General features: G+C 30.1%; 1 long non-coding RNA gene across 1 annotated transcript in view; it reads right to left on the bottom strand.

Annotated features, from left to right (window-relative positions):
- Positions 1–25090, bottom strand: part of LOC122271474 (uncharacterized) — a 125260-nt gene that overhangs the window by 63759 nt on the left and 36411 nt on the right. Inside the window, exon 2 of the long non-coding RNA XR_006226389.2 lies at positions 5375–5637. This is a non-coding gene — a long non-coding RNA (uncharacterized lncRNA). The remainder of the gene's footprint in view (positions 1–5374; positions 5638–25090) is intronic.

Raw genomic sequence — 25090 nt, 5'->3', positions numbered from 1 at the left:
AAACTGAAAATATCTCACTATGAAATATTTCAATGTTTCAAGTTTGAATATATTATCACTGAAATTTTTCTACATTATACAGAGCAGACAATAAGCATAAAAAGTGTAAAAAGAATTTGAAATAACTTTAATGCTTATATTTGTCTGCGTTTTAGTGGACTAGTGGTGTGAGTCCGTAACATATCTGAATTTTATAGTTTAATAGGCTATTAACATAAAAAAGAAAAATCTAATTTTGTTCTAATATTTTTGAATTAAAATGTAGAGAGTGTTCTAGTTCAAAATTTTATGTATTTTATTCTTTTTATGAATCGCTATATTAATTATTAATAATTGCATATGCTATGCATTTTTTTATACTATGTGCATTTTGCACCTATAATTAATTAAATTCTCCTGGTAAATAATAACTACTTTTTACGTAATTGGGTAATTTATGTATCAAAATAAAAATAATGGTCGCCCTTAAAATTATAGTTTCATTTTCAATGTTATCATTATATTTCCATGGTAGTTAATTAACACTTTCCATTAAAAACTTTTTTTACTAAAAGAAAAGTATTTTAAATTGTAATTTATATGCTACTTTAAGTTAGTTAGTTTCTTTCGATAAAGCGGGTAAGTTATAGGAGGATGTTTGGGTTGGGTTAAAATAATTTGACTTTAAAGTTTTATTGATTTTAAAAAATAAAATTAGACAGTTAATAATTAGCATTATGAATTATTAGAAATTTCAGTACATTAAGGTAAAAGGTATTATTTAGTTTGTGCATCATTTTTTAAAAATATCTGTAAAGTGTTTGCGTTTCGGTAGTTTATAAATAAGGAGCCACTTCATAAATGATGTGACAATTTTTTTTATTTTTACATTTTAGTCACACTTCACCTCTTCTCCACCACAATATTTGTTATGGATCCTATTCATTTTTTAAAACTTTTGACTGTGTGCTTTAATGACTTTTGTGATCATAACTATAATAATGCTTGCATATGTACTTATTTAGATGAAAAAGAATATAAAAACAAAATAATAAAAATATTTAATCTCATGATTTTAAGTGTTTTATTTTAATTAAAATCTGCGTTGCCACACATTTTCACCCCCCCCCCCTCTTATCACAAACTCTTATATAATTTATCAACTCCATCCGCGCGCCATCATTTGTTTATGATCCCTAATTTATATTTTCGTTTATTAGGAACTTTCTTTGTTAAAATATGTTTGAATTATTAAATGTGCACTCTTTGTGAATAATAGTTGTTAATAATGGTTATCATTTCTAATGAATATATAATTTCTGTTCATTATCAATCGGTAAAATCCGACAGTTATAATTTTTATTGTGGATTCATTTTGATTTGTTAAAATAAAAGGTATTTTTTTAAAATTTAATAGCTTTCACGACGATATGGAATTAGTGAGTTTTGGTAGTTAACAATTATTATCATGGATTAAAGAAAAAAAATTGTGTGTTGAAATAAATTGTGTTTTAGTATTAATTTTGTACATTTGGTGTTTCTAGTTCATTTTTCTTTTGGTGAAGAATAATTCTCCTTATAAACTGATATATTGTTTTAAAAAATTTTTTAAGTTTAAAATTATTTATTGTTTCTATTTTAAATTAATTATTTGTAAAGAGCAAGTTTTTTTAAAAAAAATCGTATATAGCTAGATATTTGGTATTTTTGATTTTTTTAGGAAATGTTTCTTATGCAAAACTATTAAGTGGGTGTTTTTTTTTTTCTTCCCTTAATGTTTCGAAAGGCAAAACTAAAGAAAACCACGTCGTCGAAATATGTACACATAATACATTTTATGATAAATGTTAACCTAGCTTATTTAAAATTCTATAAATAAAACTTTTTTATTTTTTACCATTAAAACTTACTTTTACTAAACACTTATTATAAAGATAAATATTTCATTCAATACATACTACAAAAAATTCCTAAAAATGCAAAACATAACTGTGACCGTAAAAGCGACCAAATTTGCGAAACTAAAATTCTGCACAACATTTTGCGTCCTTAAATGTTTTCGCAAAACTAAACTACTAGTGTGAAATTTGCTGAAAAAGAAGCCTTAAGTATAGCAAACATAATATCAATTCACAAATTATCAGAAACTTATTCAAGTTTTATACAGTGCTGCCCTAAACTTCTTGGTCTTTTCCTGAGTAACTGACTTAAAGTGAATATTTTAAATTTTCCCCACCTTTGAGGCAAGTTTAGTTGAAATTTAGACGTTCAGACATTTTTATTTGGATGATTAAATTGTTGCATTTTACACACTGGTGCTAACTTAAATCAGATCAAAATCAAGTTGATAGGGCTGATAATTTAGAAAAGTGCACCAAAAATTTTAGACAAGCTTAAAATTATTGTATTATTTCTAAAATAATGCATATTTTTTTCAATAGCTGGACGCAATTAATTGACAGAAAAACTATACCACAGAACAAGAATACAATTACTAAAAAATTAAAACAGAAAAAAAAAGTATTCACATTTTCACTAATTTTAACTGCACACAAGTTTAGGCACAAATAGCGATATTTATTCAAGGGGGAAAAAAACACAAAATTTTGTTAATTAGCGTTTTAATTCTTTTTTAATTAAGTGAAACAGCAAGTTTCTCATTGGAAGTACCAGATTTCGCTTGCTTTTTGTATGGATTTCGAACCATCTATTTTAATGGCTTTTTCGGATTCCAGCACTCGTGATGCTTTCCATTACCAATTACGACTTGAAAAACAATATCCGTAAATATTTTCCATGGGTATATAGCGCCAGATAAAACTGCTACATTTTTAGCTCTAAACCATTATCTTTTAGAAGTAGATTCATGTACGCTGGCATTATCTTGTTGAAAAAACTACTCAGCCTCATCTAATACAACTTTTAAAGGTAGTAAATGGCTTCGTAGTTCCTGAAAAACCACTCAAAAAGGCTAAACTGGTCTGTCCATTGTATACAAAGGAACCCCGTACCCTAAGCAAAGGTCTACCTTGCCGTCTTCGAATATTTCGACACTTTCTTAGATCATGCCATTAATTACTATTGTCGTCTAGACGCGTAAATTTCAATTTATTTTTTCGTAGCTGAGCAGCAAATTCGTCGAACAGAGCCGTGATGGCTCAGTGGTTAAGACACTGAGCTGTCATTAGGTTCTGGGTTCGATCCCCAGTGGCGGCTTGAAGCTCACCTAGCGTCATATAAATGGATACCAGTTTGTATGGGAAATAAAGGTGGCTTGTGTGCAATGCTGACTACATTGCTACAATCAGGCCGTTGGTCACGAAATTATGGAGATTTAACCTCCATGACCTTCTCTTGCCTCACAACGGGCTGTTACAGCATGCTTTACTGGACAACAAATTAATTCATTCTTTTTCGCATGAAGCACTTACGGCATCAATTTAGTCTCGCTTAATTATGATGCAGTTTAAAAGTAAAAGAATTCGGACCATTTAGAACCTTTTCATGTATCCAGTTTGGTGAATGTGTTTACGAATGAGGCCTCTTGAAACAATATGACCCATTTGAATTTTTATGACAATTTTGGTTTCAAGCTGAATTTGGAATTTTTTTATATGCTCCCAAAGTCGTCTTTCGCGGATTTTTAGATCGTCAATGTGGTTTATAATTCTTACCACGGATTAAAACTCTGCATATTCTTAAATAAAAAGTTCAAACTCTACTTTGAAATATTCATTTAAATTTTAATATCTTAGACTTGTTTTTAAATTTTAGCTTCCAAATTCCCGAAACTTCTTTCTGTGCGAATTGTTTTGACCTTGGCATTATGACTGAAATTTGAAAGTACCCTTTATTTACTCGTCTGTTCAAACTTTTATTACAAGTAAAGCTTGAATTCTATTTATTTTAATTTTATTTTTTTACAAATTCCTTTTATTTTTCTTCGAATCTGAAAATCTGGATTACATGTGGGCTGAAACTTTTGTGGTTCACTATATGAGGCCTTTTTATATGAGAAACATAATTTTTAGCCTATATCCTGTGACCCATAAAAAGCGTTTATATCTCCAAAAATACTAGATCTATGACTTAATTTTGATTTTTTTTAGAATTTTATTTCGATATATTTAGGAATAAATGTCTCTCTTCTCTCTATATAAATCTTAAATGTGGTAATAGTTATAAATGTAAAACTGAACTTTTAATACATAAAAAAATTATAATTTTTGGGATATTAATCCTATCGAATCGATTCATCATAAAAAAACAGCGCGAGAAACAATATTTTACAGAGTTCATTCCCCCATCGACCCCTTCCTATTCTATAAATTTAAGAATGGCAATTTAAATCTCACCTCAAGTTAAGTTGAAAATATCAGATAAATATTTTAGGCCTAAAACAGGCCTTTTAACGAATGTTTCTTATTCGCCAATATAAAGCATTAAGCTCGCATAAGAAAAGTTTTGATACTTACAACAATAATAAATACTTTTAAAATAAATACAACTTTAAAACGTAATTCAAATATTTATTTATTTCTAATAAAGGATCGAGTAAAGTATAACATGCAATAATTACCGTTCCATGTCACACTCGAAAATTTTCTTTTTATATTGTCGATCTTAAGGAAATCTTAATCATTTTGCTTAAAATATAAAATGATTCGAGACACTAATATGAGTTCTAATGTAACGGTGAATAGCATTTAACCTAAAATCCGAAATGATGCAGCAACCCAACATAAAAATGAATAACATATAGCCTAAAATCCAAGTCCACGCAAAACCCAAACATCATCTTGCATCCTAACATAAGGATGAATAAGATTTAGCCTAAAAATCCAAGACGTCGCAACATCATGGATCTCAAAACGATGGTGAATAACATTTAACCTAGAATCTTGCATCCTAACAAAATAATACTTACCATAAATTCTAAAATAATACTAGAGCCTAACATCTTGGATCCTTATATAATGATGAGCAATATTTAGCCTAAAATCTAAGGTTGTTGAAGAGGCTAACATCTTGGATCCTATTGTAATGATGAATAGCATTTAGCTTTAAACTCCAAGATACTGCTAAAGCCTAACTTTTCGGATCCTAACATAATAATAAATAAAACTTTTCTTAAAATCTAAGATAATGAAAGAAGCCTAATATAATGATGCATATGATTTAGCCTAAAGTTCAAGAAAATGCGAGAGGCTTATTATCATTTTAAAGGCACCAAGAGCTTTGCGTATCCATCAACAAAGCATGCAAGCATTGACTTTAGAAAACCGTACTTCATTTTTCCAATTTCAAAAATCGCAACAAATATACTAGAAACTTTGGCTTACGCTTCCATTCTATTTCCTTCAAAAACGGTAAAAATAGTCGAAACCTAACTTACCTTCTAAATCTCTGTTGACTTATTCCGTTTTCTTCCCCAAACCACCTCCAGAGAGAGTGATCTTTTTTCGATTCCTCTCCATCTGGCTGAAACTAATGATGGTTAAGGGAAGAGGCGATCGAAGACGTGTCTTTTCTTGAAAGGAGAGTTGCATAAAATGACCATTAGAGGTATTCCAGGAGAAATGGATGATTTTTCCTTTTGCTCAAAAAACTGCTCCCTAAGTGGCTAGTTGTTTCAACATCAGTTTGAAGAAAAGGTTTCTAGATTTAAAATAGAGGTCATAAATAAGAAGTTATAACGCATAAAGGCATTTATCTCTTCCGCAGACCAGAGAGAGAGAGAGAAAAAAGGCATTTGTTGAAATGATAGGGAAGATTTTTCATAGGGATAACATTATTTTGAAAATCAGCGGCATTCTTATCATATGTATGATAGCGGCAGAATTGGCAGAACATTATCGTATTTGCATTACCCTTTTAGATTAAGATTTATTTTGAAAAAGGGAAAAGTTTGTGTAATTGACGGAAGTTATAATTAACTCATGTAACAAGAATACACATTGATGAATGCGCTTTTAAAAAAATAAATAGGCAATAAATTCACACTTAAGAGGACGTAGGAGAAGGGCGAATTCTTTTTCTCTTCATTAGTAATTAAAAATTTGAAGTATAGAAAAAGCGAGTTTAGGTAAACCTTAAGTAAACTATGAAGTTCCAAATGCAGAAAAATCGAAATAACAAAATGCAAATAAATAATGACAGGATGGGAAAATTACTCAGCAAAAATTATCCAGTTTGCATTTGATATTTAGTCAACCTTTTTTCAGCATTTGAAACCTAAATTCAGTTTTTTCTAGACTAAACATAAGACTAGACTCAATATAACCAATGTAACCAATTTTCTAGACTCTTTATAACCAATGAAAATGAATCAGGATTTGCCATGAAGCGTTTCTGCTTTCTGCTACTATAAATACATACCGTTAAAAAGCCAGAGGAATGCTTTAGGACTATTATTTTGTGCTCATGTCTGTCTGAAATTGACAGCATATCTAAACAACTTTATTTACCAAGAATAACAAATAATGCTGAGGATTTACACCAATGGCAAGGAACAGGATAATTTATCCAGCAATTCTACTGACATTGTAAAGAGTTTTTTTGGGGAACAAAGATGAGATTTGTCTTTGTTAAATTGGGCTCCATGATCACCAAATCTCTCGCTTTTGTTTGTTACTCATAACCACAACCATACACTCTCACACTGTTGAAAAATGCTGTGAATATGTCACAAATGACCGATGACTCAATCAACATCTACGACTATGACTCGGTTGCAACGTGATATCCTAAGGTGGACACGATAAGTGAATGCTTAGTGTATTTTTGGAATAATTAATCTCAGTTAAATCCATTTAACGTACACATTAGGAGTTATAAACTATTGATTAGGCTATTAAGAAGCATAACGTTATCAAAAAACATTCGAATCATTTCAGTACAAAGCGAGATTTAAGACAACAAAACCTTCTTGATTAATACAAGAAACTGAGATAAGGCGAAAAGCTATAAATAGTCTAGTAGATTTGATTTGTTATCTTGCATTTCTCAAGTTTTTCTTATGATTTAAAAAAAAAACATTGTATTCTCTTAAATATTAACTAGCCTCTCCTAATATGCATACTTTTTTATTTAACTTTTTTTTAAGAATTCGAAAGATATGTTTTAAAAAAGGAGGTTGCAGCACAATCTGTCTAGCATGTCTCATTTCTCGTCTCTCTAAAAATGCTCATTCATTAAAACGATTTCTGTTCTGCTTTATAATATTCTTGCATTATAACTTTACGTTATAATTTTAGTTGTTTAGCTTTTTTTAACAATTTAATTCAATTTACTATGATTATTATTACCGTAATTTCGAAAACCAATCAGGCATTTTATTTTATGTATCAAATACACTGAGGAAAAATGCATGGACAAAACTACCAGAACATGGTAAAATTTACCTGGCTTCTTGCACTATGAGAACACCAAAAAGTTTGGTAGTTTAAGAAGAAGTCTTGGTAATGATTTTGGAAAAATTAACAATAAAATAAGGTGTAATATTTGATAAAATTTAGAAAATGTGGTAAAATTTGGTAACTTTATCATGATACCTTGAAGCACGGCATAAAAACCATTTATTCGGTTAAATTTACTTTTCAATTTTGTATTTTTTACTAAATATGTGGTAATTAGAACTATAATTTGAAAACTACAGTTTCTGGTAAACGATTGCCATACGAACGGGAAAATTACCGAATGGATGGTTTAAAAACCGTATATTTTGGTTTTAATATCAGAATTATGTGTTTTATTTCTTATTCTCTACCAAAAATGTCATTAATATACTTTACAGTGATTTCACCAAAATGTGTGTACGTGTGTTAAAATTATACAGTTATGTAATTATGAATAAATTGCTGCGCGCTTTAACATTTCCCCGATATTCGAAGAAAAAAAAGTTCCGGCTCTTTTTTGCTTTGGATTATTGAATCTTTTTAACTATTTTAATTGATTCAGCGTTGCATCCTCTTTTAGAAAATGAATTAAAAGTGTTCCCTCTTCTAAAGAACGTTTTTAAGCAACGGGTAGTATTCTTTATAGATTATAACCGGATATTTTCAGTTCGTAACTCTTTCGATCTAGTTTACGGGTCGAGAAATCTACGGTTTCTGCGCCTTCACACTAAATTATGTGATTGGATCTGTTCAGTTGCTAACGCTGTATCAATTAAAAGACGAAACAAAAAACAAGCATTTCATTATTAATTAAATTTATGATATTATCGAGATAATTCGCGCAATTTTTTTGGCAAAAGGCCCTCCTGAAACGTCCACCCCTAGTATTAGTCTGTCTGTGATTCCTTAAACAATTTTGTATTAAAAATATAAGTAAAATTATGCGCAAACAGAGTATATTTTGTTTTTTATCTATCCTTATTTCTTAAGATTACGAATGAGAAAATCACCCTATCAATTTTTCCTAACAAAATTGATGAGAGAAAAACTTCACAAAATTTATATAGATGGCAGCACTACTTCACACTAAGCCATTGAAAAGAGTAAAAAACTTTTTAGTTGAAATGATGCTCAGTTATTAATAAATTGAAGATGTTACTTTTTATTTGCTATTTAAACTTAGTCACTAATATTTCTTTCTAAGAAACATCTATTATTAATTTTAATTACTGATTATTCAGAATAAATGAATATAATAATTCTGGAACTATGGCTAATTTCAAAATTAAATTTAATAAATGCAGACAAATACAAAGTTTTTTTTTTCTTCTCAAAATTGACTGAAATTTAAATCATTCAGCACTTGTAAAATATGAATGCATGGTTTAAAAATATGAAGGGGTTTATGAAATTAACCATTAGCACATGCGTATGGCACCAACACAATAAAGCTAAAATAAAAGAGAAAATTTAAAGAAATATTATTTGCATATTTAATTCGATTATAAACACTTACACACTAGTACTAAAATGCTCTCCCCCCCCCCTCTTTTTTATGCATATTATATTATATTTTTTATGCATTTTTATGCATATATCAGAAGAAGCGGGGGATTGATCGCCTTATTTTCAATCAATTACATCATAACATGCATATTGAAAAGTCAAGTAATTTTTCGAGTACAGTTGGCTCATTGTAACCATTAAATTTCCATAGCGCCGTTCTTGTTCAAGAAAACTGTTTAATTTCAAAGTTTTCTTCATTCTTATTTTCGATATTTCATAATAAGAAATTTCAATGTGGTTAGAAAAAGAAGTAAAACTCATCCAAAGGCTTTAATAGATTATTTCAAATACGAAAAATGAATACTTTGTTTTTGAGAGGTGTAGAATGCCGGGTGTTCTATTCCAGTTCATGTTAAATGGGCGGAATTGTGTGTACCTTTTCTCAGAAAATATTAAATTAATTTTCAAGATAAATAAATAAATAAATAAATAAATACGCAGTTTTTTTTAACCATCTATAGCGATTTATTAACTTTTAAATTCACTTTTTTTTTTCTTTTTTTTTTTTTAAATAGCTACATTTTACATCAGTCGTCAAGTTATTGCACAAATCTTTACATTTTAAAACAATAAAAATGTAAACGTAATCGAATTAGTATTGCCTGTGAAAAACTAGTTCAAAGTTGGTTAGTTTAACGTAAGCTGATAATTTTTAAATAATTTTAGTTTCTTCGAAATAAAAATTAAAAGAAACGGATAAAAAAATTAATTTTTATTTTAAGAAAATCAATAAAATTTTTTACAAAGTTACAATTTATAAAACCATATTTACTGGTAGATGTACAACTAAAGTTATAGGTACAAATGATATACAAAACATCGCGAAATGGTACATTCATATCTCTTAATTCTTCTTTCACTTGATTATAGTATAATAAATTAATTTATTCGCTTAAATAGTTCTAAAGGGCTGACTAAAGAAATTACTATAAAGAACACACCTATTTAATTACCACATTTTTCCAAATAATCGCTCTACGTATTTCGAGGGTCAATCGAAAAAAATTATGTTAATTAAGAAAAAGAGCGGTGTTCGAACTGCCTGCAAATAAATTAGAAGATTTAATGTCTTATTTTTAAATGATTATTATGATATAGCATAATAGTGCGGGAAAATCTGATCGTTCGATCAAAAGTTATTCAGATATTACGGTTTTTATTTCGCTCGAGGAGAGTAGCATTCTTTTTCGTTACAAGCAAACATTCTTCCACGCATAATTGGAACACATATATTTCTGGAAGGCAATCTCGTCAACTTTTTGTCAATCGCATCGACATGAAAGATGAAAGCGAATTGCATGTATCGAACAAGTTTTGGAGAATTGATCGGTGCCCCTTATTTCAACCTCAAAAGATTTATAATAAGTAATGTAATTAAAAGAATCAACTTCAGCGCACCAACCAGTCTGGCCCGCGGTGACGGTTACTTTGCTTAGTAGAGAACATTGGAAATATAAATAAAATAAAGAAATCTAGAGAATGTAGGAATTACAACTATAATTAGATGAGACAAGCAAAATTCAATAATAAAATGAAACGACATAGTGTTAAAAGTATTCTTTTTTAAATAAAACATATTGAAACTCAATTAACTACAGACGTCAATGAACTTAGAGATAATTTTATTTACTGCAAAAGAGCACCCAACAATTTTTTTTAATATTTATTTATTTTGTCATCATGAACTTGTATAAATTAGTTCGATTAAATTCATTTGAATATAATGCAAACAACATAATATAATGTGACGAGTATAATGCAAACGTTTTTTTTTTCTTTCCCTTTTCAATGTTTTTGAGAAAAGTTTTTAGTCAATCTAAATCAAGTGGTAGCTGTATGAATATTTTAACAGAATAAAACAAGTTTTCAATTTCATTTAATGCAAAAGAGTACAACTTTTCTATATTAATTTATTTTCTCTGCATGAACTTATATAAATCAGATCGATTAAATTCATTTAAATATAATTCAAACGACATAATTAAACAAACGTTTCCTTTTTAATGTTTACGCGAAAAGTTTTTAGTTAATCTGAATCAAGTGGTAGATGTGTGTGTGTGTGTGTGTAAATATTTTAACAGAGTAAAACAGGTTTTTAATTTTATTTACTGCAAAAGAGCACCCAAAAAACTTTTATATATTAATTTATTTTCTCTGTATGAACTTGTATAAGTTAGTTCGATTAAATTCATTTGAATATAATGCAAACGACAAAATCAAGCAGACGTTTTATTTTTCCTTTTTAATGTTTATGTGAAAAGTTTTTAGCTAATCTGAATCAAGTGGGAGCTTTATAAATATTCCAACAGAGTAATTTTATAAAACCATAATTCATTGTTAAATTTACCAAAATCATTTTCAAAGTGCATCGGTTTTTAAGCATCAGACTTGCACTTTCAGATATGAAATAAGATGATTTTGGTAGTTGAAATAAAATTAAACAGATAAAATGTTAAATACTTGAAAACAATTTCTAATACCTCTTCTAACACATTATATATAAATATATATTGACACCAATTCCACTCACACATCCTGTAAACAAGTTTGAAAACAGAATACTGTAATCTTCAGCAGCCCACCCAGTAATTTATCGCCAAAAATTAACTTGGCGAAATTACTGAGGGGAAGATATTATTCGATTATTATCATTCAATACCATCAGTTATCCATCTACTAGATGGAATTATAATTTAGATTCATTCCAGTTCTTATACGATACAAAATAACTGCCGAATTATTTATTTATTTATTATTTTTTTGGCTTATAAAAGGAAAGAAAAAAGAAATATGTGAAGATTAATTTTATTTTTCTCATTATTTGTTCGGAAATATTTGATGGATATGAAGATTGTGGGGTGTCGTGTACTTTGTTGCAATTAATAACGCCAAGTGGCTCGATTTCTTCCCAAGAGAAATTCGAGCCATGGATTTAATGAACCACTTTCTTTCGCCAATGGGTGCAAATACTTGGTTAGGATTACATAATTGTGATCAGGTTAGATAAAGGGCTCGTTAAAGATTACAAAGCTGTAATCTTTTTTTTTTCCCCTTCAGTAATTAATTTTACTCCGGCTGCCTAATATTCATTCATTGACGCTGTTTTATTAAGTAAGAAAATAAAATATTTCTCAACGCTTTTTCATGAAGAAAAAAATTTATGAATTTCATGACGTTTCATTAAAAGAAATGAGACAAATTTTTATATTTTTTTCTGTACAAGCAATAGCAACATACTAATGTTATTATAGAGGAAAAATTTAAAACTTTTTTTGTTATAGAATTATTTTTATTTTACTTTTTACTTTACTTTACTTTACTTTACTTTACTTTACTTCGACACGTGTTACTTTACTTTCGACAAAAACTTGCATTGAGTTGACCTTTCCAGCGCTTCGAATTTTCACATTTTTACGGACTGCTGAACTGCTCTAGTATTTTTTTTTTACTTCAAATTAAACATTTAATAATTCATGATTCAGTTATAATAGATTAATATTAATTTTCCTTTATTTCGCTGTTTTTCTTGTACACTTTATTACCAACACTCGCAATTTCAAGTTTCTAAGTCTTATACTTTTTAGGTAGCAAAACAAACTGTAACATTATATTGAACACCCAAAATAGGGCCGACACTTACGATTTTTTTAGTATAGAGAGGAAACTTTCAATACAACTCTGTCAATACAAACTTGTACAATAGTTGGCACTCTTCACATTCATATGAAACATAGAAATATATACAGGTGGAGCATGAGGGCAAAAAGTTTATCTTTCCATGCCTGCCTGTGAAGAGCCGCTTTCCGTGCATTCCCGCAGCTTTACCACACCGGAATTCTTATTACCTTAATTATCATCTGTCTGTAGGTTAATTTTCGGCCGGCCTCTTTTCCTTTTTCCTTCTGGTGCCTATTATATTTTAAAATAGCAAACATGTAAATAAATTTAATCTGATGAGATTTTTGTTTTCGAATATATCGAATATTTTGCATCTGATTCGAATACTTTGTATGCCATAATTTTTTAAATAATCCATGTGTGATTATTGCTCTACTTTAGTTTTAACTGTAGTTACTGAAACAAATAATTAAAATCTTGAAAATGCCTCCCATTAAAGTAAAATAATCTCAGCGGCGCTACAACCCATGGAGGGCCAAGACCTACTGTACCCATTTCAGTTTTCTTGACCTTGCCCTCTGGAGTGCAAGAGCAGATGTCCCTGTTGAAGTGGTAAGCAAAACACGGAACCCTGAGTGCTAAGTTCCCCAAGATATATTTTATAACAGTCTTTGAACAGCCGACTCAATTTTGGGTTTACTACTACTAATGTTCAACTACTACGTGGTACGTGACCTTGTAATTTTGAAACCAATCCAGAAGGGAAGATAACTTTTTAGATCAAGTATTGGGAGAAATTTGCCTTCGTGGAGAACTTTTTGATGGAACTAGCACGCAATCGCGTTACATGTAAAGAAAAACCACGAAAACCTTCTACGGTTTGCTGGCGGAAAGGGTACTATAACCCATGATTTGTCAACCAAACGAAGATATTTTACGTCAGGAGCTATAGTCGGTGCGAACCGGGTGCGGAATTCGAATCCCGCTCCCCCAATGCATATTGAATGTTGGGCAACTGTAACAATTAATATATATTCTTTAGAATCCTTGAAAAATGAATTTCAAGAAAACACATTGCAAATTAATATCAAGCCTTTTAATTCCTCCTGCTCTCTCTTTTTTCCGGCTTTTTTTTTTTTTTTTTTTCTTTTTATAGTTTGAAAATTTTCTTGCTCGTGTACATTAGCTACACTGCAAAAAATTCCTAATCAAATTACGGTATAAAGTACCGGAACTTTGAGTGCATCCGTAAAATCCAATTTACCGTAAAATCCATTTTTACCGTAAAATAATATATCATCATTTTTTCAGTAAATTTTATTGAAATAGAGTGATTCAGAAGTTTTACGATAATTATTACCTTAAAAATGACAGTAAATTCAGATTTTCTGCTCTGTTACATGATGCTGCAAAAATGGACTTTACAGTAAAGAGTACCTTTACCCTGAGCGCTGGTACTACACGAGCTGCTTCTAGAGTGTTAAACCATTATCAAAGCCAATAAATGTTAATAATCCCTAAACTCACCTTGAAATGAATTTAAAGTAGATGAAATGGCACACTGTGAGCATTAATATCACCAGTGCCAAGCCAAGTCACCCTCTTCACGAAAACGTGAAGAAAATGGCAATTTTAATAATTATCCCTCCTGATTGCCCAACAGTCATTTGGCGGCCCATTACGATCGTACCGTTGGGGGGTCCGACATTTATTTTTCATTGATTTAACGCTTCAGGCTGTTCCAGAATTCTTCAAGACAAAAGAGCTGTTACAGAAGACTGCTAAATTAGTTTCCTATTTTTCCATTCGATTTAAAATCTTCCATCGCCGGTGATCTGTTTAAAATTCTGACTTGAGCTTTCGATGCCGTCTTGTAATTACGATCGTTTAGAGGGGGACCTTAAGAATTTTGAAAACTTCGAGGGGTCAAACGGTAGTTGCCATCTGACAGCTCAATTTTGGAACAAATTATTTTGAGAGAAAGCGTCATGATTTCTTCGTTTCGTGAAATAGAACGTTTTGAACCTGTTTTTTGTATATTTTTTATTGCAGACGATGTTCAATTTCGTTTAAGATAGTTGCTGCATTTAAAAATAGCACAAGCAGATAAAATACTTTATTGTAAAAATAAATATATAATTGAGAAATATAGCGTGATATAATTTTAACACGTGATATTTATTTTAGAGCTTTACTAGATCAAATTCAATTCAATTTCAATGTAAATCAAATATGATGATCAAGGGGAAAGAATGTTTTCTGTCTAATTTTCACAAAAATGAGGTTGGATCGCCTACAGTTGCATTTTGACAAACAAATAACGTGGAAAATCGGTTTTCCTCGAGAGTTATTACAGAGTATAAAATAGGACGTGGAAATCATCACCTGCTCACGTGTTTTTTTTTTTCAGAATCAACTTTCATAGACATAAACCTTACTACCCCCTTGAACTACATATATCACGTGCAAATTCGATTATATGTTTGAAAAACCTTTCGCGTATGCAAATAAATAGAGTGTTGAAACGGCAATACGGTGTAATAATAAATCACAGTATTTCTTCTAATGGTCTCATTTACAAGATAAATTTAAAAAAAAAAAAAACATTTGTTTTACACAAAATATTTTAATAGTTTCGTAAAACTTTAAAAAAAAAATTTTGTATGAAATTAATTCAAAATTATTATAAAATTTATTTTTAAAAAAATTAAGAAAATAATAATTATTTTCTGTTAGATTGATATTTTTGTTTTGCTTAAATTTTGTTTGTATTGAAATGCTAAGAATCTTAATCTAAATCTTGATTGCTTAAAAATTAAAGAGAAAAAAAAGATCGTTTAATATAAAACTAGATATGCCCTAAAGAATTTTGATTTTATGGGACAAGATACCTACAGTGGGGACTATATTTTGTTACAACAAATATGAAGTTGAGGAAAAAATCTCACTTTCCGAACTTTATTTATATGCAAATTAAAAACGAGAGTTCAAAAATTGTGGTTTTACGAAAGTTTTTAGAAAATTATGGTTATTCGGAAAGTGGGAATAAGTTGATGAGGAAAATGAAAAGTGTTGAGTGCTGTTAATGTCAATAGAAGTCTACATTAAGTAAAGATATAGGAAGATAGTCTACTAAGAAGAAGCCTGAGAAATTTTCTACAAACCATACAAAATTATAATTCCTGGAAGTAGGCATATTTCCCGGTTAAAAATTCTGATCTTATTCGTGTTTCGCACCCCCAATAAACATAAGTGTACAAAAAAATATAAACAGCCGCCAATTTTGCCAGATAAAATCTTCATTCTCTGGATTACGTTATAAAAGTGATATTATTTGCGCATTTTGACGCGGAATTAAACTGCAAAAGTAACATTTCTTTAAGTGAAGAACATGCCCTATTAAATTAAATTACAAAGTCTAATAAATGACAAGATTTTTATAGAATGTTTGCCTAAATAATTTATCCAGTTCTAAAGAACTGTTTAAGTATTAGATGAAGAAGTATGTATGCGCTCAACCAAATTTCAGAAGCATGCTACAATGTGTACAACATCGGTCACCCCTCGCCCATCCCAATTGTAATAAAGTTCCGTCCATATGTTTAATACCACATTTCAATCAATGTTTGTCACAGCACAGTTATTGCTTTGATAGGCAATTAAACTTATGAATGACTAAGTTTAATCAGTGCTTGTCACAGAAGCAGTGTTGTTAGCTTGATAGGTACATAAAATTGTGAACATAAGCCAGTGAATGACTAAATTCAATCAATGTTTGTCACAGAAGCAGTGTTGTTGGTTTCATAGGCACATAAGCCTGTGAATGACTAAGTTCAATGAATGTTCGTCACAGAAGCAGTGTTGTTGGTTTGTTAGGTACATAAACCTGTGAATGACTCAGTTCAATCCATGTTCGTCACAGAAGCAGTGCTGTTATTGGGAATCACATAAACTTGTGGATGACAAAGTTTGCGATGCGATGTTTGGACAGAACGGAATCGTATTACCATTCGGATGTGATAGCGACGTATTGAACATTAGTAGCATGCATCCAATCCTTATTGAGAGTATATATCTTTCCATTTATACAACTTCTTTGTACGTCATATGCTTATAAATAATCGGTTTAGTTAAATTGGATAAATCAATCAGGTTAACACTGTATTTTCAAAGATTCAATAAAGTAATTTGAATTATGGTTATTACTAAAAACAAATGTTTTAAATACACTTATTCTTTCACAGCTCTTCTCCCACATTTTCATATTTTATCATCACGGATGACAGTTTACGGAAAGTAAACAAACTATTTTGATAACTCGACAAGAGGTTTTCTATATAATCTAAGATTTCATGTTTGTACTCTGTAACACTTCCGCTGATAATTCTATTGTTGCAGTTCTCTGAATAACGAAGGGGAAAAAAACGTTATAAAACATAAGTAGAAACTCTTTCTGTCTTGAAATATTTTCCTTATGTTTATTGTTAACCTACTCATCTATAAAACCAACTTTACATCATCTTTTTTTCTTTCACTTAGTAAATTTTCTGAAAGAATAATGTTCCTCAAACTGTTTATTGTATACAGGGCAATACGTTTTTCCGCTTATGCATTCACAAACAATGATAATACAGTCATCCAGGTTAAATGTGTTTATTTATTCTATTCTGCTGAGTAATGCAATATTTCTTTTTTAAAAAAATAATGATTATGTTGAACTTATAGTCAGAACATGTTGACAAAACGCGTCGACAAGAGAGAACAGATACAATACTCCAGAAGTAACACTCTTATATCCTTAAAATTCGGAGAGTTGACTATTTATTTAAGCATCTAATTCATTTTTTTTAGTACCTGTAATTGTAATGAACTTCAATAAAATTAGTAAAATAGACTGTTAATTTATGCAGTCAGCATCTTTCTTTGAGAAAAAAGGCCAGTACAAATGAGACTATTTTTATTAATTGTTTGTTACATTTCCTTTAACAAAAATTACTTTTACACNTACCCCGTCATTTATTTCATATTGTTATCTGTTTGTCTTTAATCAATTGTGTTTTTACTTATTTTTGAAGTGAACTGAAATAAGAGTTCTGACGTCATCATATTAGAATTGTATAAATACCAGCACGCACATGACAGCCTGTCAGTATTTCTCTCATCACCTGCTGTGATGATGCTTCTTGTAAATCAAACCAACTTGTATATAAATGTAAATATGTTTAATAAAATATTAGTATCTCGAAGGAGCTATCTTCGCTTACCTCAATGGTGACCCGGACGTGATTTGAACACGCAACCTTCTGATAACTTCGCTTACCTCAAAACCATACAAAATTATAATTCCTGGAAGTAGTCATATTTCTCGGTTAAAAATTCTGATCGGATTCGTGTTTCGCACCCCAATAAACATAAGTGTACAAAAAAATATAAACAGCCGCCAATTTTTCCAGGTAAAATCTTCATTGTCTGGATTACGTTATAAAAGTGATATTATTTGCTCTTTTAGACGCAGAATCAAAGTACGAAAGTAACATTTCTTTAAGTGAAAAACATGCCCTATTAAATTAAATGACAAAATTTTTATAGAATGTTTGCCTAAATAATTTATCCAGTTTTAAAGAACTGTTTAATTATAAGTATTCGATGAAGAAGTATGTATGCGTTCAACCAAATTTCAGAAACTTGTTACAATGTGTACAACATCGGTCACACACCCCTCACACATCCCATTTGTAATAAAGTTCCGTCAATACCATATTTCAATCAATGTTCGTCACAGCACAGTTATTGCTTTGGTAGGCAATTAAACTTATGAATGACTAAGTTTAATCAATGATTGTCACAGAAGCAGTGTTGTTGGTTTCATAGGCACATAAACTAATGAATAACTAAGCTCAATCCATGTTCGTCACAGAGGCAGTGTTGTTGGTTTGATAAGTACATAAAATCATGAACATAAGCCAGTGACCGACTAAATTCAATCCATGTTTGTCACAGAAGCAGTGTTGTTGGTTTCATAGGCACATAAGTCTGTGAATGAGTAAGTTCAATCAATGTTCATCACAACCTGTTAATGACCAAGTTTAATCAATGTTCGTCACAGAAGCAGTGTTATTGGTTTGATAGGAAAGAACATAAACCTGCGAATGATTAAGTTTAGTAAGTAGTCACAGAAGCATGTTGTTGGTTTGATAGGTACATCAACTTGTGAATGACTCAGTTTAATCAATGTTCGTCATAGAAGAAGTGTTATTGGTTTGATAGGAACATAAACCCGCGAATGTCTAAATTTAGTCAGTGTTTGTCACAGAAGCATGTTGTTGATTTGATAGGTACATTAACTTGTGAATGACAAAGTTAAATGAATGTTCGTCGCAGAAGCAGTGCTGTTGTTTTGTAAGCTACATAAACCTGTGAATGACTCAGATCAATCAATATTCGTCACAGAAGCAGTGCTGCTGGTTTGTTGGTTACATAAACCTGTGAATGACTCAGTTCAATCAATGTTCGTCACAGAAGCAGTGCTGTTGGTATTGGGAATCACATAAACTTGTGAATGACAAAGTTTATGCAATGCGATGTTTGGACAGAACAGAATCATATTACCATTCGGGTGTAATCGAGCGACGTATTTGAACATTAGTAGTATGCATCCAAACCTTATTAAGAGTATATATCTTTCCATTTATACAACTTCTTTGTACGTCATATACTTATAAATAATCTGTTTATTGAAATTGAATAAATCCTTCAGGTTAACCCTGTATTTTTAAAGATTTAACGAAGTAATTTGAATTGTGGTTATTACTAAAATAAATGTTTTAAATACCCAGCACTTATTCTTTCACAGCTCCTTTCCTACATTTTCATATTTTATCATCACGGATGACAGTTTACGGAAAGTAAACAAACTATTTTGATAACTCGACAAGAGGTTTTCTATATAATCTAAGATTTTATGTTTGTATACTCGGTAACACTTCCGCTGATAATTCTATTGTTGCAGTTCTCTGAATAACGGAGGGGAAAAAACGTTATAAAACATAAACTCTTTCTGTCCTGAAATATTTTCTTTATGTTTATTGTTAACCTACTCATCTACAAAACCAACTTTACATCATTTTTTTCTTTTACTTAGTAAATTTTCTGAAAGAATTATGTTCCTCAAACTGTTTATTGTATACAGGGCAATACGTTTTTCCGCTTATGCATTCACAAACAATGATAATCCAGTCTTCCAGGTTAAATGTGTTTATTTATTCTATTCTGCTGAGTAATGCAATATTATTTTTTAAAAAAATAATGGTAATGTTGAACTTATCGTCAGATCATGTTGACAAAACGAGTCTTCAAGAGAGAACAGATACAATACTCCAGAAGTAACACTCTTATATCCTTAAAATTCGGAGAGTTGACTACTTATTTAAGCATCTAACTCATTTTTAGTCTTTAGTACCTGTAATTGTAATGAACTTCAATAAAATTAGTAAAATTGACTGTTAATTTATGCAGTCAGCACCTTTCTTTGAGAAAAAAGGCCAGTACAAATGAGACTATTTTTATTAATTGTTTGTTACATTTCCTTTAACAAAAATTACTTTTACACTAAGTTAAGATGGAAAAAAAATGTTAGATGGTATTTAAATTGATGAAATTAATAATTATTTTATTCATATTTATAACGAATTAATTGAAACAAGACTTAACGTTTTGTCAAATTGAAATAAATTATTTCGGTTATTAGTTGGGTTTCAAACTTTCTAATACGGCAGCCACTTTACTCATCTTGGTGTACATCCTTTCCCATGGTAGTTACAGCATCATGCTACGAGAACAAAGATTCTAAGTTTAGCGTCAGAGAACATCTTTCTCGCATTCCATCTACGTTGGTGACCACGGACTACGAAAGCAAACATGGCAGCACCACGCTGCTTCACCTCGTTCCACGACTTGCATTGATTCGACAAACAAATCACCTAAATCTCAAACTGCATTTAGACTTGAATCGAAGATAGGTTTCTCGAGCATGATGTTAATTTCTGGTCAACGGCTATATATTTCAGGTGGAAAAATTTACGTGCAGACCTATATTTCTATACATTATAACTTTTTACAGGCTTAAACTCTCAAATATAGCCATTGGTTGAAACACTTTTTACCGATCTCTGACCGTAATATGTCAGGGAAATGTTTTAGAGTGTAGGATAAGAGATTATAACTTTCTGTTCTCCCGAAATCAACATATATAGTAAGGTTACATCTGTAACAAGACCTGCATTGTTAATAAGGGGAATTGTAAATTTAATCCAAAGTAAACGAAGTGAATAAAACAGAAATGAAAGCTCAAAAGTGGACAGTCTGCAGTTTCAGTTCTATAAACCAGAACCTTCCTAAGTGTCAAAACACCAAATGATGGTTGAGAAGTAAAAAGATAAACGCTTGCAAAATGGTTTAACCAATAGGGACAAAGGAACAAGTTCGAGATATTAAAAAGGGAGGAAAGAAACATATCAGATGTGATTTAGGGGGAACCCTTGGATGCAGCAGATTAAAATTGAATATACTTCTAAATATTAGGAAATAATGGGATACTAGAAAGAACATTAACAATAATTTTTAAATTAACAATATTTTTCAAAGTATGGAATGACTCCCCAAAATAAAATTCAGTGGATGAAGAGCAGTGTTGAAGGACTTTAACAGAAGAAAACACAAACCTGTAATTAGAATTCCAACTATCTAATTCAACTAGAGCTTTAGAACATGGGCTATTATCCCATTTTAGATATATTTTTCGTGTTAAATCGAAGTATAAGAGTTTGTTTAGTAGTTCAAATAACCGCACAATCAGATTGACTCTAAATTTGATAAATACCCTAGCTATTAATAGTGGTTGACGATTACGATTAAAAGACTGTCTACTAGTCGTCACCCAATCGCCACTTTTTTCGTCAAAAAGGCAACTGATGTGCATTTAATTACAGTTTTTTAAAAAATAAATAAATATGGACTTAACCGTTAATTTTGTCTTATACTGACAGTGCAACATGAACCAGTTTTATCACGAAATTCTTGTTAGATTCTACAAACTTATGATACATGGTAGCTTAGAGGGCTTCCCTCTTAAAGGAATTAAGGTTCAATAAATTGCGCCAGGCAAGCGTTACCCAAAATGCCAGTTCACCTTGGCAAATCGACCGATCCTCCAGCTCCCTCAACATTTCCTTTCAAGGGATGCTGTGAAATTCTCAATCCTTAGAACGTAGTCTATCAAATCAAAAAACTTCTGCAACAGTCTGCAGACCTGTTTGCTGTTATGGATACAAGAAAAGAGTGCATTTCAAAGAAGAGAAGTTTGGAAATTTTTCTCGTCAACCCGAGTGAAACCTTGTCTAAATTTTTACCTCACACTCCTACTTGAGGTATCTTAACCATAGTCACCGACATTTCTCAAGACAATAGGCGAGAGGAGTTCTTTAGTTAAACAGACAGCACCCTAAATGCACTAAAAGTTTATCGTCTTTATGTTGATGCACCTTGTAGTTGACATTATTGCTATTCTATTTTTTATATTAAAATAGTTCATATTTTACTAATTTAAACTTCCCGTACTAGAACATTAATACCGAACATAAAAATCATATTTTTTCCTTTGTTTTTGAATAGGGAAAGATGAACTAACAACTACATAAAAAATTTAAAAAAAAAAAAAACGAGACTTATTTGGTTTTGTGATAAACAGTTTCGAAATTTTATTGGTTTTGTTTTTCGGCTTAATACTGTTTTTCAGTTCTTGTGACAAATCTTAAAATTAATTCCTTTCAAAGATACTTTTACATTACTCAAAATAGACAGTCATGCATAAGAAGTTATTTTTTCAGTCAATATTATTTTATTTGCCAATAAAAAGCATCACGTTTCACGTCTAAACTGAAATTATAAACTTTAAATCCTTTCTGTCTTCCAAAAAAAAAAAAAATGGCGAAGAGAAATGAATATGGAACAAAAATTTTAAAAAAGAAGCTGCATTAGTCTTTCATTTTCCATTTAAAAATGTTTTGCTTTCCTCTAAATTACTTCTCCGTCAGAAAATTCTCGAATTTAAATTTATGCTCCCACCCTTTTCTGTGACATACAAGTAGATGCATTTTTAATGAAAGCATTGAAGCAGATAGTAAAAGGAACGATTACTTTCCAAAGAAGACTATTTATTCTCTCTCAGATCCGTAATAAACATCATCTTATCGCCAAACTGCAAATTTTAAGCTTGCCATCCCCAGTCACAGTTTTCATGCAAATCACCCCACTAACTTTTAAATCTGTGCTCCATGTTTGCTACCACTCTGATTATTACCTTGCTCAAATAGAATGAATTAATCTTCCACCAGAAGGCGTGGTCTCGTCATTAACGTCATCAAAGTCAAGATGAGTGGAGTTGTTGGAGGAGATGATTATCTGACAGACGAGAATTTTTACAAGTGTTAAAGCTTGATGTTTGAGTTAAAATTATGCAGTACTAATTGTAACGACGTTCTAACGATAATAAAACAACTCCCTTGGGTTAACGATGGATCAAAAGGAATGTAAAGTCGTTAAGCTACAAAGTTCTTATAAAACACGTAACAAGCCTTATTTTTATAGTTTTCTGACGCGAATTTATAATGACTAGATCTAGAAAGTTGTGTTGGGAAAAATATAAATGTTAAAGTAATACGAACCATCACATAGAAAACTTTGTTAACATTTATAACTAATGGTTCGTATAAATGTACTTTTCATCGTTTAGCATCTTTCTCAATCCATTTATTTTCAAGATTATTTGTTGGGTATTTTACTTGAAATTTCTAACTTTTACAAATTTTAAAATAATACGAGGAAAAAGTTTATAACTTTTGGTAGAAAGTTTGATCAACTTTTAAACTCTGAGCCTGTTCATCCCAATTCAAAGGATTGATGATAACTATTTCTTTTGTAGTAGATTTTGAAAGATAATTACAAGTTTTTTAAATAAGTGGGTTTAACTAAAATTTTTGCGTATTTTTAACAAATGAGAAACTTAGTCATAAATGAAACGAATAGAAAGACTTATACAGAAGTTGCAGTTATTAAGTTTACTATTAGGCATTGATTTAAGAATTAATTCTTTTGTGATAAAGATAATCAAGATAAAACTTAATAAATACCACTTTTAATGAAAACATTACATTGCCAATAAAAGGGTGATATATTTATAAAAAATTTAAAAATGTATTTATCAATATTCGCATCTTTTAATTTATTTATTTGTTTTTGAATCTAATTTAATTATAGAAAGGGATATATATCGCTTAATAAGTTGAAGACATTTGTATAGTCTATCAATCTTCTTTATTATCTACACTAAACTTAACTATAAAAAATAAAAAGTTTTAATGCCATGATTTAAGGTATCATGATAAAATTACCAAATTTATTCCATATTATGAAACCATTATTTTTTGTTAATTTCTCCAAAATCATAACCAAAGCGAATTTGTAAAAAGTACCAACCTTTTTTTGTCTTTCCATGGAATCAGACACACTGTAAATTTTACCATATTCTGGTAGTTGTAACCATACTTTTTTTCCTAAGTGTAAAAAAGCCCAACTTCAAAGACAAAAAATCTTCTCATGTAAAAATCAATTAATATTTTAATTTGCTTACAATTCATTTTTAATTCATAATTTCATTTAAAATAAAATTTATGTTACATAATAATATGTATAAATAAAACCTGCAATATGATCTTTCAGATCTATTTCGTATTTATTATTCGAGAACTCTGGATGAATGCAAAACGTATAGTGATTTTGTTTTTAATATTAATATCTATGAAATCTATAATTCCTTTTTTCTTTAAAAAAGTAAATAAACAAATTCAAGTAAAAATAAAGTTAATAAAATTAAGAAGTACTTATTATTAAACGTTTTGCAGTTGTAAAATCAATTCCACTTTTAAAAAATTAAAACTCATATAGGAGAGAGTCGGGTAGCCCCGCTCACTTAAGGAGTATTGCTTATATTTCTGTATAATAATGAGTAATAATCAATATTTTTGTATATTTCTATTGTCTTATCATCTAATAAAATAATGCAAAAAGAATAAACCAAAAAAAGAATAGTTTAACTCAAAAAAATAGAAATTTAAAAAAACATGTTTTTCAGCTCTTTTCAAAATGTGTCGGATAGCCCCGCCCAGTTACAAAAACATGTTTTTTAACTGTTTTTTCAGGTGTAAATGAAAAAGACCAATCTATTGACAATAGGTAAACCTCATTTATCATTTTTATCACAAAATTATTTTATTTATTACATATTTATATACTTTTAGTGAATTCTATCATTTAATAACAATCATTTAATAACAACTATATTTGTTGTTAAAAATGCATATAACATTCAAATTTGAAGCAATAAAATAATAATCTTTGCAACCGTACATTTATCGACGAAATAAAATTGGGCGGTGATACCCGATATTCATGTGAGCGGGGCTACCCGAAATCCA

Source organism: Parasteatoda tepidariorum, chromosome 3, assembly GCF_043381705.1.
Source record: "Parasteatoda tepidariorum isolate YZ-2023 chromosome 3, CAS_Ptep_4.0, whole genome shotgun sequence".
NCBI classification, from domain to species: Eukaryota; Metazoa; Arthropoda; class Arachnida; order Araneae; family Theridiidae; genus Parasteatoda; species Parasteatoda tepidariorum.
The sequence above is the reverse complement of the archived record's forward strand: the minus strand, read 5'-3'. Positions and strand labels throughout refer to the sequence as shown.